The sequence below is a fragment of the Rhinolophus sinicus genome, linkage group LG03 (assembly GCF_036562045.2).
Source record: "Rhinolophus sinicus isolate RSC01 linkage group LG03, ASM3656204v1, whole genome shotgun sequence".
NCBI classification, from domain to species: Eukaryota; Metazoa; Chordata; class Mammalia; order Chiroptera; family Rhinolophidae; genus Rhinolophus; species Rhinolophus sinicus.
The window spans coordinates 79,279,204-79,292,826 of NC_133753.1; the positions used below are offsets into that span (position 1 = coordinate 79,279,204).

The window sequence follows — 13,623 nt, forward strand, 5'->3', positions numbered from 1 at the left end:
GAGTATCCTGAGGCCTTAAAAGGGTAGAGGGAGGCTTCCCTTCCAGTTTCTTTAAGTATAAATCTCATCTCTGTGAAACAAGTCTTGCAAAATTTATAATGCGGTTATTCATCATTTATGATCCATATATACTTAAGCTTTATGAGGACTCTGACCACAGCCATCTCCCCTGGCACATGGGCCAGAGGGTAGAGCCTTCGGGATGTTTCCCGTGAACACTGATGCGATTCCTCCCTACGTGACAACTAGGGCCTGTGCATCTGTGAGTAGCAATCTGCTTCGCAGAATGTGCCCGTGGTGCGCCGGGCAGGGTACGGAACCTGCGGAGATTGCAGCCTTTTCATATTCTCCTTTCATCCTCCTCAGAGGTGATGATATAATCGCACCATTCTCTGAGGTAATTGGGATAACTCGGTACACAGACTCTACCCCTAGTTCTTGCCAGCATTTCAAACTCTTTCCTGCCAGATCTTTAGTATAAGCTGGAAAAGTCAGTGCTGTTGAGGTTTATGTCTTCCCCCACCCCTTTGCTCAAGTTATGCAGATCGTGTCAATAATGCTGGTGCAAAAACAAAGCAAGGGGAAGGGAAAAAGCAAGAGTTTGAACAGTCCCATGCTGATAATTCATCCTCAATGTGGTCATTTCTGGCCCAGAGGGTACAGCTGAAGTTGGGGTATAGTTTGGGCTCCCTCAGATTCCACTGGGGAGAGGGCAGTTTTTCCCATAGTTTCCTTTATAAAACCTAAGATACTGGCACAAAAGGCTTCAAAGAGGTGGTCAGATTCCTGGCAGATTCAATGAGAGTCTGTACTAAGAACAGATTATAGGAGGATAAAGGAGGAAGCAGAGAGACCAGGTAGGAGACTGTTGCAATAATCAAGGTGAGAGATGGTGGCTCAGCCCAGAGCAGTAGGAATGGCAGAGGGAGGAAAACGAGAGAAACAGAGGGTTCTATCTATGTTTTAAAGCTAAAGCCAAAAAGATTTCATACTGGCTGGGTGAATGAGTGATTGAGTGAGTGAGTGAATGGCCTGTAATTGCAGGAGTAAGTACTGTAATAAACCTGAGTAGAAGCAAAAATCTCAGTGCCAAGGGAGAGCCACCCCCATGTCTTGGTTGGCCCTATGGGAACAGCAGCTCGTGGCTGGGCTCATTCCGCTTGTTCCTGACCCCTCTTAGACTTCTGGCTTGTCTTTTCCATTTCTCTCGTTGGCTATTGGGCCCCAGACACCTCAGGTGATACTCCAAAATAATATGAAATTTATACTCTGTGGTTTATTCATGTATTTATCCCACAAACTCAGATTTAACACTGATGCTGAGAGTAAGAAACTCACAGTCATGCCTTGATTCACTCAGCTGGGCTGGGATCTCTGCTCAGAGCCTCACGGTGATCTCATTCAATTCCTCCCAATGACCCCTTGAGATAAGGACTGTTTTTATCTTCATTTTACAGAGGAGGGAAGTGGAGTCAGCAAAGGTTAAGTAACTTTCCAAGGTCACACAGCTAGTTAGGGGTGAGCTATGGTTTAAACCTAGGCCTGTCTGACCCAGCTGGTTACTTTCAGCCTCTACACTCTGGAACAGGAGTTGGCAAACTTTCTCTGTAAAGGGCTAGAAAGTAAGTATTTTAGGTTTCATGGGTCATATGGTCTCTGTCACAATTACTCTGCCATTGTTGTGGGAAAGCAGCCATAAACAATATGCAAATGACCGAGCAGGTCTGTGTTCCAATAAATCTTTACTTATGGACACTGAAATCTGAATTTCATATCATTTTCATGTCATGAAATATTATTATTATTTTGATTTATTTTTTCAACCTTAAAAAAAAACAACACACCCCTTTTTAGCTCACAGGTCATTAAAACAGGCAACAAGCTGGATTCGGCCCATGGACCATAGTTGTCATCTCCGGTTATAAAAGGTAAAATCTCTTACGTGATGATCTTAAACCTAGGCACTTTCTATATACAATGTGTCAATTAGATTTCGATCCTCATAACTCTGAGATTTAGAGCTGAGGAAACTGAGGCCCACAGGGGCTGTTACTTGCTGAGGTCCACTGAGCAGTGCGACTGGCCCCCGGGCTGTCAAATGCATTCATGGGCTTCTTCTGTAAGGGTCATTTCCTCATGGCTGCCTGCTTTCAGCAGCCTGCTGAGAGTAAGTCTCCCAGAAACGTCATCAAGGTCCATGCTGAGCCTCAGTCTACTGAGCTTAGGGTTCTTAATAGTGAAATCTTGAGACCAGAAAGGAAAACAAATCCTGGGCTTGAGAGGAGACTTAAAGAGGACATAGGAGGGATTAATTACATACTTTTCAAGTGCCTTGGCTTCCAGCCTCTGAGCCAAACAAAGTAATTATGTTCTGCCAGTCCCATTGTTTTGAATTTAGCCATCTCAGTATATTTGCTCTCCCAAGCTCAAGCAGTCCTCCTAACCGGAAAGAGAAGAGAGCCCCTAGATAGAGCATTTCTGGTCAACTGTATTTGTGAGAACTCCTCCATCCAGGAATGGTGCAGGATCTGCCACACCAGTTGCACTTGTCAGATTCCTTCCAGAATCTGCCTGTGATGCCCAAGACAAAAAGAGTACTTATGTGATTTTTGGGTTTTACATTAATTATGAGTCTTTAACCTAACAAGTCATAATTTTTAAGGCATTTTTGGGGTAAAACTCATTGATGAAAAGCATCAATCAAATAAAAAGATGCAATGAACTTCCTACTGCCTTTAAGGGGGAATGTAGGAGATGACAGAACATTCTTAGAGAAGGAGAAGGATAGTATTTGGGAGGTCGATAGCCTGATCCTTCTAGAAGTTGACCCTCAAGTGACTTCTGCTGAATGGGGATCAGATCACATGATGCCTGCATTGTATCATAGGTGAGCGGAGCTGGGGAGGGAACTGGCTCAACCAGTCAAGAAGCTAGAGACTTCAGAACTGTTAGGCTTGAAAAGATGATCTGAGATCACTGGACTCCTTTGTGGGTAAACTTAGACTGAGAGAGCTGAAGGAGGTAAGTCAGTTAACTCCTAGCTGGACTGGTCACATGGCATGGTACAGACTGAAGTTGTGCGGAAATCAGAATGGAGGAGGAGAGAAGAGGTGAAGTGTGGTAATGCTGGAGGGCTGGAGTTGAGATCTTATCAGCTGTGCCATTGAAGCCCTGGTGGCTCCTCTGGTTCTTGCCTCCAGGACATCTGGCCCTAGCAAGGAGCCTAGCAAATCCAACACTCCTGTTCTTGGATTTCTGTATGATTCCTTCTCATTATGGTAAATTTCCTTTGAGATTGCTCGAGTTAGTATCTGTTCTCATCAATCAGAGGAGGGATAACTAAAACGCGTGTTCATTCATTTGCTCATTCATTCAATCAATACTTATTTTTAAGCTCTGGAGATCCAGCAACGAACAAGACAAAGCCTCTGGTCTTACAGGGCTCACATTCTAATGGGGGGATAAAGATGCTAAATAAATAAACAAGTAAATTGATACTATATCAGATGCTCGTAGGTACAATGGAAAAATGTGAGAGTTGGGGGGACAGGAAATGACAGGAGTCCTCACTGATAAGGTGACTTTCGAGTAGAGACCTTAGGAAGTAGGAGAGCCAGTCCCACAAATACAGAGGGGAAGCATTCCAGGCCAAGAGTACAGTGAATGCAAAGGGAGGCATGTGCTTGGTGTGTCGGGGCATCAGCCAGGGGACCCGTGTGGCTGGGCGGAGTGATTGAGGGTGAAAGCAGCATCAGAGAGGCTGTAAGAGGTTTCCAATTATTATTATTTATTCAGTAATCTTTATTGAACTCGGCTATGTGCCAGGTCTCCTGAAAGTCCTGGAATCAGGATTTAGAATACAAGTGTCGCATGTCTTTCCGGGCTCCAAATTTCACTACAGCCATCTGACACTAAAATAATCTCCAGCTTGTATTTTCCATGCTCAGAAAATGGAACAAATGTATTAGGGCAGAGAAAGTGATTGAGTAATGTGATTACTCCTTAGGGCCAGTATTTCACATTGAAAAAGATATAGAATTACAGTATTGGAACTAGACTTTGAAGTTTTATTTATCTGCTTTGGCCCCTGCTTGCATGAGGGAGTTTCCATAAGTTGCCCCAGAAATGCAGCCCTCTCTCCTGTGCTTTAAAAGAACCAAATGAGGAATTTCCATAACTCTCTTTGGAAATGCCTTCTACAAACCCAACACTGAACTTGCGCAATTCTATATGGAAACATAAAGGCTTCCCCCACAATGTATTGCTACTACCAAAAATGTCACCAGGTGACCCAATTCCTTCATTCAAATGTTATTTTTAGTGAATGTCAGATGAAAGAAGAGTATCATTATGAAGCTGAGAACAAATCCCCTGCATAAGCCTTCTCTTTTCATCTGCACCACCCATGGAGGATAAGAGTGACACGTGGCCGGTCTCTCCCTCTCTCTCTCAAGAAGATTATATCTGACTAGATCCCAAAATAGTCATGCTTCAGCCAAAAGATGAATCTGCCTTTTCTCTCCCAGAGAAAATCAAAACTCTCCCCAAATGAAGTTCCTGAAGGCATAATAACTCTGCTAAGTAATGGACTTGAATGTAATTTATCATTCAGAGACAGAAATAACATTAATAACTATAATTTGGATACAACTGCTCCTCAGAGTTACAATTAATCTAAGAGATTGTATTTGTTTGATTGAAGTCTAAACATTGACCTGTGATTCCTTAAAGAAAATGCATGCAAATGAGGCATTATCAAATCTCCCACTTTGCTCTCATGGTAGACAAATCACTGGTCATCCTGTGTCTGCTGTCCTGCTGTTGCTGGCTGTGCACGTATGCGTGTGTGTGCGTAGGATTTGGATAATCTACATTAGAGATCTGCCTTCTGCTTGTCCCAGTGAATGAGTGAATTCCCATTTTCCATTCCTTCATCCTTCAAAGGCAAGAAGAAAGTTTGCTCAGCTGTCAGAAACACAGATTCTTGCCATCTGCTTACCAGGGTCCAAAAAATGAAATTGCTCAAGAGAACACTTAGGATTTGCTGAGGGTAATTGGTTTCTCTGAGTGAAGTGTGGCCCTAATGTAACTGGGTCCCAGGTTCAGTGCCTTAGGGGCCACTGAGAGGTGCACACAGATGAAACCTGGCTTCATAGCATTTCTACCACCTGAACCTCAACCAGTTGTCCTTTCAGTGTTCACTCTTGGTTGCATGTAGGAAGCCACATGAGACGAATATGGCTATGAAAATTACTATACAGGAAATGGCTCTGAAGGCCGACCTTGCCAGTGGGAAATAACAACTATATGACATACTGACGGACAGTATATTACCAACACTTGGTGCTTATGTAAATATAAAGAACTCAACATCTGTACACGTGTGTCTATTTTTTCAGCATGACTATTTCCTTTATATACTCCAGAGAGCCTAGTGGTTAAGATCTTGAGCTTCAGAGTCAAAGAGTTTTTAATTCAAAATCTTCCTTCATCTCTTAGTACTAGCTGTGTCGTCTTGGATCAATTAATGAATCTGTCTAAACCTCAACTTCCTATCTGTTAAATAGAGGTTTAATGGTACCTAGCTCATCATTATGAGGATTATATGAGATGATCCATGTAAAACGCTTGGCATAATATCCCCCATAATAAGCATTCAATCACTGTCAGCTGTTGTTATCCAGTATTATTTGCTTCTACAGATAATAATAATGCTTTCTGTATCAGGCTGTTGCAAGCATTAAATGAGATAATCCAGGTACGGAGTTTAGCAGAGTGCCTAACTCATAGTAAGTGTTCAGTAAATGTTAGCCATGATAATAGTGGTAATGATGACAATGACCAGAGAGGTGATGTAACTATCCCAAATGTACAAAGTTGGCTAGTGGGTGAGTGGGAAATAGAATCTGAGTATAATGTCACTCCTATACTACACCTCTATATTAGTGTGAGCCAAGAACTGGTAATGAGAATTATTCTTCTTAAATCTTAATTTCTTTCACTCAGCACCAGCAGACAGCTTATTAATATTTGAAAAGGTTGCCTCTCCTTACTTTGGGGAATCCAGGTGTTTGTAGAACGACATTCCAAGCAAAAGTCTGTTTCTTGTCCCATCCTTCACATCGTGAATTAACCACCTTTTCAACGTTCAATAAATTTATTGGTCATTTTTCATAGAGAAAGATTTTATCACTTCTGAAAAGCTACTGAGTACCAGAGCAGTAGAAAACAATAAAGCCGTGGTGCCTTTTCACAGAAATGGTGCCGAAAGCAAAGCAGGAAGTCCCACCCCTCCCAAAGTCGAAGCCAAAGCACAGGCTTTGAAGGCAAAGAAAGCAGCGCTGAAAGGTGTCCACAGCCACACAAAAAAGAAGATTCACACATCACCCACCTTCTGAAGGCCCAAGACCGTGCGGCTCCAAAGGCAGCCCACTTATCCTCAGAGAAGCGCCCCCAGGAGAAACAAGCTTGGCCACTGCGCCGTCATCAAATTCCCCCTGACGACCGAGTCAGCCATGAAGAAGGTGGAAGACAACACACTTGTGTTCACTGTGGATGTCAAGGTCAACAAGCACCAGGTCAAACGGGCTGTGAAGAAGCTCCATGGCATGGACAGGGCAAGGCCAGCACCCTGGTCAGGCCTGATGGAGAGAAGCAGGCATATGTTCCCCTGGCTCCTGACTATGACGCTTCCGATGTTGACAACAAAATTGGGAGCATCTAAACTGAGTCCAGCTGGCTAATTCTACATATAAAATTTTTTTACTGTAAAAAACTACACAAAGCCACGTTAAGATAGTTTCAAAATGACAAATTCCTATATACTATAGAACTCCTGGGTCACTTACAAACAGCAGAAATTGCAGATTGTAAATATGTCAGTGTGAAATCCTCAAATGCCAAGGCTATGCCCTCCCCATTAATTTCCCAGGATATTGTTCTGGGAGAAATCTTTGGAGAATTTGGAGGAAAGCCTGAAATAATTTCAAAGAACATTAACCTGGTATTCAGGTTTCCTACAAGTTCAAATTTAATCAAATTCATTTTTTAAAATTTAAATTAAGAGATATGATAAAAACAGCTGCTACCATAGCGGTACAGGGACAGTTATTGTCTTAATCTCACTAATGCATCACGGTGGTTGAGATGCTTGGAGACGGGAAGGGCACATTTTTTTCAGTGATGTAGAAGATTTTTTTTTCTTTAACAAATCTCACTTGTAGTTTTAGATTTTATCATAATTTCTCTTATTTAATTAATTATTACTTGGGATTCAGGATGACAAGCATTTTTCAAAAGCCATTCTGTCTATAGTAAGCTGGGTCTTACAGAGAGCAATAACAGATTTCATAGGTGATAACCCCTGGCCTACATGTTTCTGAGATATTATGGGAATAAATGTATTTCTCATTTTGTTGCTTCTTTTTCTCTTCTCATATTTCATGATAATGAAAATTATTCAAGGCATTATAAAGAACGGCAGAGGAGGATAATGGGAAAGGTTGAAAGAAAACACAAGACGAGCCATATCAGATACCAATGAAGTAGGTAGCCCGATGGTCGTTTCTTACCATGATTAGATGTCAGCAGAGATCAAGATGAACCCCATCCCTCATGTACAGGGTGAACTCCACACCATCTAAACTTTCTTGGAATTTGGGTAGAGGAGGAAGGAGGAGGTGGAACCTCTGGCTCTTGATTCCTGCTTCCAGTGAAATAGTTTATAGACCAGTTGACCATCCATGTGTGCAGTCCTTGCTGTGTTGGTACTTTCCCACACATGAAAGTCAACACCTTCCACTGCTCTCTGTGAAGCAAGTAAAACAACCGAAAGCCCTCATTTGAGACCTTTGTGTGTATAGCAGACTTTATATAAATATGGGGAGATGGAAGGATTTTATAACCCTGAAATGTAACTTAAAACTGAATTTAATGCACCTGAGACTTAAAAATCTCTGCTCCTGACTCCTGACTTGTTCAGCCTTCTTACTCTTCCCTTTCTCTCTCCTCTTAAGAGCTAATTGTTTTTTCCATTTTCTTATGCAAAATCATTCAGCTTTTCCTTTGTCCTGCCTCATCCTTCCAGATGCTGTATTTAGTCTATCTAAATGACCCCTCAGTATGTTTTTTTATGCATTCATTTTTTTTCTCAACAAACATTTATCAAGCACCTATTATGTGCCCACTACTGAGCTAGGCGCTGAGTATTCAAAGAGGAGTAAAAGAGGTAGAAGCCTTATCCTCATGGTACTTAGCAATCAGTTCTCTTGACAAAAGGGATTCTGGTAACAACAGCTATGATAGTAATTCTTTTTAAACCTCGCTGCATTATAAATTGGCATCTGAATTTCCTAGTTCATCGTGGCTTTCAATATTCTGTCATCATGATAATAATTTTCAAATGTGGTAAGCCGTCATGGGAGTATGGCAGGGGGCTGAGTAAGTTTCTGTACTTTAAAATCAACAAACAGAGAACCAGATCCAGAGAGATACTTAAGATGCTACAATCCAGAGGAGATTGCTATGAAGCCTCCTCCCTGAAGGCCTGGACAGAGGCATGGTTGACCTCAGAGTCTTCATGGAGAAAGAGCCCTGTCATCACTGCCTGGCCTTCTTCTTTGCAAAAAAAAGTACACGGAAAGTACCCAGCATGTTCCTAGGAGTATGGGTCAAAATAAACAGTGCATTGTGGACACATGAAAACAGCATTCTTTAAACATGTTTAGGCCTCACGTTAGAGATCTACAGCACACATAAGAGTGGAACAAGTGTGAGGGCCAGGAGTTTGAATTAGCTCAAAGGGACCCCTTTCTCTTCTCTTACAAGTGCAATGCAGGTGCAACTGAAAAGCATTCAATTGGGGACAGCGAGAGACATGCAAAATAAGAATCTAAGCCAGGAGACTCTGGTACTTGGGACTGGAAAGAAGGCCAGCAGTCAATGGGCAGATTGTGCTGGATTCTTATCAGGCCTCACTAGCTAAATAGTGCAGGACTTGTCCAATATGCAGATGGGGAAAGAGCAGATTCCTGTTTTCTACTAATGGCCTCATAACTACTGTCAAGTGACAAGCAATAGCAACGGGCAGACAGTGGGGATTTATTTACAGCAAGAGGGGTGGAATGGCTCATTTCAGCTCAGGTATCATGCAAGCAGCCCGTACAACTGAGTGCCTGGGTCAGCCCTGTCCAACAGAACCCCAGCTGCTGGCCGCCCCCGCCCCCCCCAACACTGATATGGAAGGCAGTCTTTATCAGACACAGCAGGATGTGCTTCCAAAAGTTTCCACCCAGCTACCCGACCTGCTGGAATGAGGAAGGGCAACTCCCCAGAAGCCTGGCGTTTAGCAGGCTACTCACAGAAGTAGGAAAAGTTGGTTTCGCTCTCCTCTTTGGTGTTAAAAATATATTAGAAGGTTATACTTTACTCCATAATATATTGCTTTTTAAATATAAAATTATTTAAATTATTAGTTAAATTGTTTTATATGTCCCAATCCCCACATCTTTGGGGAAGAATTCATATTCCAGGAAGATGGACTTATTTATTCTTTGGCTACCAGTCCTGGGCACAGGGCTACGTTCTCTCTGGGAATAGGGAGGTGTGTGTTCTGGTTTGAGAAACAGAGCATAATGGAAATGAGTAGCAATACCAACCAAAATGTTGCATATGCTAGGAGAGGGCTGCAGTTGTTTAACAAATCATCATTTCGGCACTGCCACCACCATCTTTCCATCCTGGGCCCGCATGTAGGTGTCATTTCAATGTCAGTTCCTGCCAATTCTCAGTCATTTAAGTATGATAAACAACCACATGGCCCCCTCCTTAATAGATTGAAAAGCTGTGCATTATTTAAGCCCACTTGTCTCGGTCTTTCACAGACAGCATCAACACGCAGCCTCTATCCTCTCTGGATAGACCTATAAGGAATATTCTGAGAGATGATCGAAACTATTTGGTCATTAACTTCTTCCTTTTTCATTTTGGAGTGGAAATAATGGACATAAAAGGAGATGTATAACCTCTAGCTACCCTAAAATAAGATAGAAACTGAGAAGTAAAATAAGAGAACCCAAAATCTAATCCCTTCCCAACTTCATACTATGACCGCTTTGGCACAAGTAATCCATATAGGCGAGGTTTGTAAGACTCCAGTTATATCTAAAAAGACAGGTCTCCGAAGTGAAACAGAATGTGGAGACAAGTTTCCAGGGAAAATTCTAGCCTGTTCCTAAGTTAACCTAGATGATGCAGATACAACTGCGACCTTGCCTAAATGGCCCAGAGAATTACATAGTGTCCCACTGCCATTGAGGTGGTGAGAATTTGCCCTAAATGAAGAATGTGGATACGACTGAGACCTACCATGGCCAGAAGAATAATTGGCCAATTCTTTGAAAAACTTGGTTGCAGAAGAAAACAGTCACAATTGTGTTTCTCAATCCATTACTCTTCTCCTGTCTAGGTGGAAATGTCAATTAAGCCACCCAGCAAAATCTGGGAGGCATTCCACCAAGAGACTGAAGCTACATTTTCATGTGGGGGATGTCCCGAGGAAATCACAGTACCTGCCAAAGCTGAGGGACAATGGCTCTCCTTTAACCCAGAGGTTCACCCGCAGCTGTGTGCTGGGAGACTTGCTCTTTTAAATGAAGCAAGAGATCTCATAGCTCAGGATGGGATTACCTCAGTTTGAAATGCACAGCAGCGAGGGTGGGGGCTACTGGATGCAAGTGCTGTCGTGGACAGCTGGCTTGCCAGAATCCATAAAAAAATGAGAACTAACAGATCAAACTTGAAATCACTTCTGAAACTCCAGCCTTAAAACCCAGAAAAGAGAGTTCACACCCTGTGTTTTGGCAGTTGCCATTGAGACGTGCATTATCAGCAATTTGGGGTAAAAAGGAGGCTCCCAGCCGCTGCAGCCTATTCAGCACAGAGAGGGTAGAGCCCTCCTCACGCTTGACATGGTGAAGGTAGCTTCACCGACACTCACCCAAAATGTAGCCGTGCAGGTGTCAACTTTCCTTCTTTCCTTTTTTTTTTTTTTCTTTTTTAAAGCCAGACCTTTCAGAGAGAATTGCCAAGATACCAAAGCTGAGATTCTATTCACCTAATTTGATATTGTATCTAGTAAAACAATGGGCTGAAAACCTAGGGCTGCCGAACAAGATTGTGAGGGGTCCATTCTGACAGCAGCACTGTTCTGAGTATGTGTACAAAGGCCATGCCAGCCTAGTAGGCCAAAGAGCAGAAACTAGTCCTGGAGTCTTAAAAACCACTAGCTGGACCAAGGAGAGAAGAGCGGCTGCCTGCTCCCTCCTCTTGCGCAGCTCCAGCTTGTATCCTCTTAGATGGGGCCTGGGCAGCACAGCTAATGGAAGAGTCTGCCTGCATACCTGGGAGCTCCTGCTGCCGCCAGCCCCACTTCCAGAGGGAGTAACCTGATGAACAAATTCCCAGTGGCTTGTTAATGATTCAGTGTGTGGTTTGTTGTCTTCTCCCAGGAGACAAGGGCAAGGAATTTCTAATGATGGAATTTCACAGATGCTGTTGAGCCTGGGAGGGAGTGTTGGCTGGGAATAGGACCTCTTCATCTCCCCTTGGTCCCCACCACCTTGTCTGACAGCCTTTGTGAGAAGGTCGGTGCACACTCTCAGCTCCACACCTTCTGTTCTGACATGGGGTTGGCCATCTGCGTCCCTGACCACAGAGAAAGCCGGTCTTGCCGGGTGGGTTTCAGTCCAGTATGAGGGAAAAGGAATGTAGTACCGTTTCGACAGCCACCTACCTGTCCTGGAGATGAGGGAGTCTGTACAAAGGTAAAGAGTTACGTAAGGAAAGATAGACTTACTTTAGTCCTGGATCTAGTTGTGTGGGGACTGCAGGACCATGTGGGATATTAAAAAATAATGTGGGGATTAATGCCATCTCTCCCCTGTTCATTCTTCTGAGTCATGCTCCAGTTTAAGCAGCAAGAAAGGCGATGACCTTTCTCTTCACTCTGAACTTAAAGAGCAGCTGATGCCTAATGGAAAATTTTGAGAAAGTTGTCGTCATGAACCAGTTCAATTTCTGAAGCATTTCTTGCAAGTCTTTTTTTTTTTTTCTAGAGAAAGAAAATTTCTGGGTGAGAAGTCTGGTGTGGTAGGAGCATGAATCGGGAGGTTCAGGGAAGTGTTAGAATGTCAGGGAGACCAGGAACAGGCTCCCCTTCGTGGCTGCAGCTCTCAGATTTTCCTTGAGGTTTTCCTGGACTTTTAACGTGAAGGTATAAAGCATTCTTTGTGCCCTGGGCAGGGCAAAGAAGTTCAAGTCCAGACACTGGAGGTTTATCCTGGCCCTGCTGATAACCTGCTGGGGAAAGGCATGTTCCAGTTTCTTCCCTCACGTAGAGGTGATCATTTCTGCCCCATGTGAATCGTATAAAAATGTTGGGAACATTATGTGGTCAATCTATGGGTGGTATCTAGGCTACATGTTAAAGAAATATGCAGTCAATTCCCAATCGGAAATTGTTTTATTGTGATTCTCTTCCCCATGAAAGGCCCATAATGCTAGGGCATGTTAGGAAAAGGCAGCAGGACCATGTCTCATTATCTATTTAGTTATTTTTCAGAAGCCTTCCCTGGGGGAAGATGGCTAATGAATGACCTAACAGTAAAGAATATGAAGGAATGTCCTATACAGAAGATAAGCACTAATTAATCTCATCTTTTGAGGCTGGAGAAAGAAATTTGTATTAAAGCAAGAGAGATACAGGTTAGACATAATGAAAAAACTTGCTGGTAATGAGCATTTTAAGTTTCTAAGCAGGGCAAGTAAAACCATAATCTTGGCCTTTGGCCTATATACGGGGAGAAAGCAATGAAGTGAGCTGAGTTTCCCACGAGGGAAGAGTCTACATTACCTGAATTAAGTCTGCTTTCTAGCATAAGCAGGTGTAATTTCCCATAACCAGCACGCTACCCTGTGGGCTTGGTAATTTTAGGGTCTCTCCCTAGAAAACTTGCGTTTGGAAACTGGAGCCTTTCTCATCACTGTTAAAGTAAACTTACTGACAGGTCTAGCAAGACTGTAGACTAAAGGAGGGGATTTTCCTCCTTTTCTCCCTTCCTTCCTTCCTTCCTTCCTCCCTCCCTCCCCTCCTTTCCAGCCTTTCTCTCTCTCTCTCTCTCTCTCTCTCTCTCTCTCTCTCTCTCTCTCTCTCTCTTTCCCCCTCCCTTCCTCCATCCGTCCCTCCCTCCCTCCCTCCTTCCTTCCATCTTTCCTTCCTTCCCATCCCTTTTATTCAGTCTGTTAACCCACCGCAAACTTCCCAGGGGGTATTTCTGCCTCCCATTTATTTGAGGCTACCGGGTCACATCACTTGTTTTCGATAACCCAGAGCTGCCTAAAGCTGCTATTAGGCCATTAACTGCGTGACGAGATGCCTCTGTCCCTCCAGTCTGGCTACCCCACTACCCTTCTTTACTCTTATATTCTCCTCTGTTCTTTCTGCTTCCCTACACCCCCACTTTCTTTCTCTTCTTCCTTTCCTTCCTTCTTTCTGTCTTTCCTTCTTTCATTCATCTCTTTCCTCCCTTTATTCTTTCTCCACTTCTTCCTTTTCTTTTTTCTTTT

The 13,623-nt window shown here is 43.2% G+C and overlaps 1 pseudogene; it reads left to right on the forward strand.

Moving 5' to 3' along the window:
• Positions 1-202: 202 nt before the first annotated feature.
• LOC109459757 (large ribosomal subunit protein uL23) lies at positions 203-6,724 on the forward strand (annotated as a pseudogene).
• Positions 6,725-13,623: the final 6,899 nt, after the last annotated feature.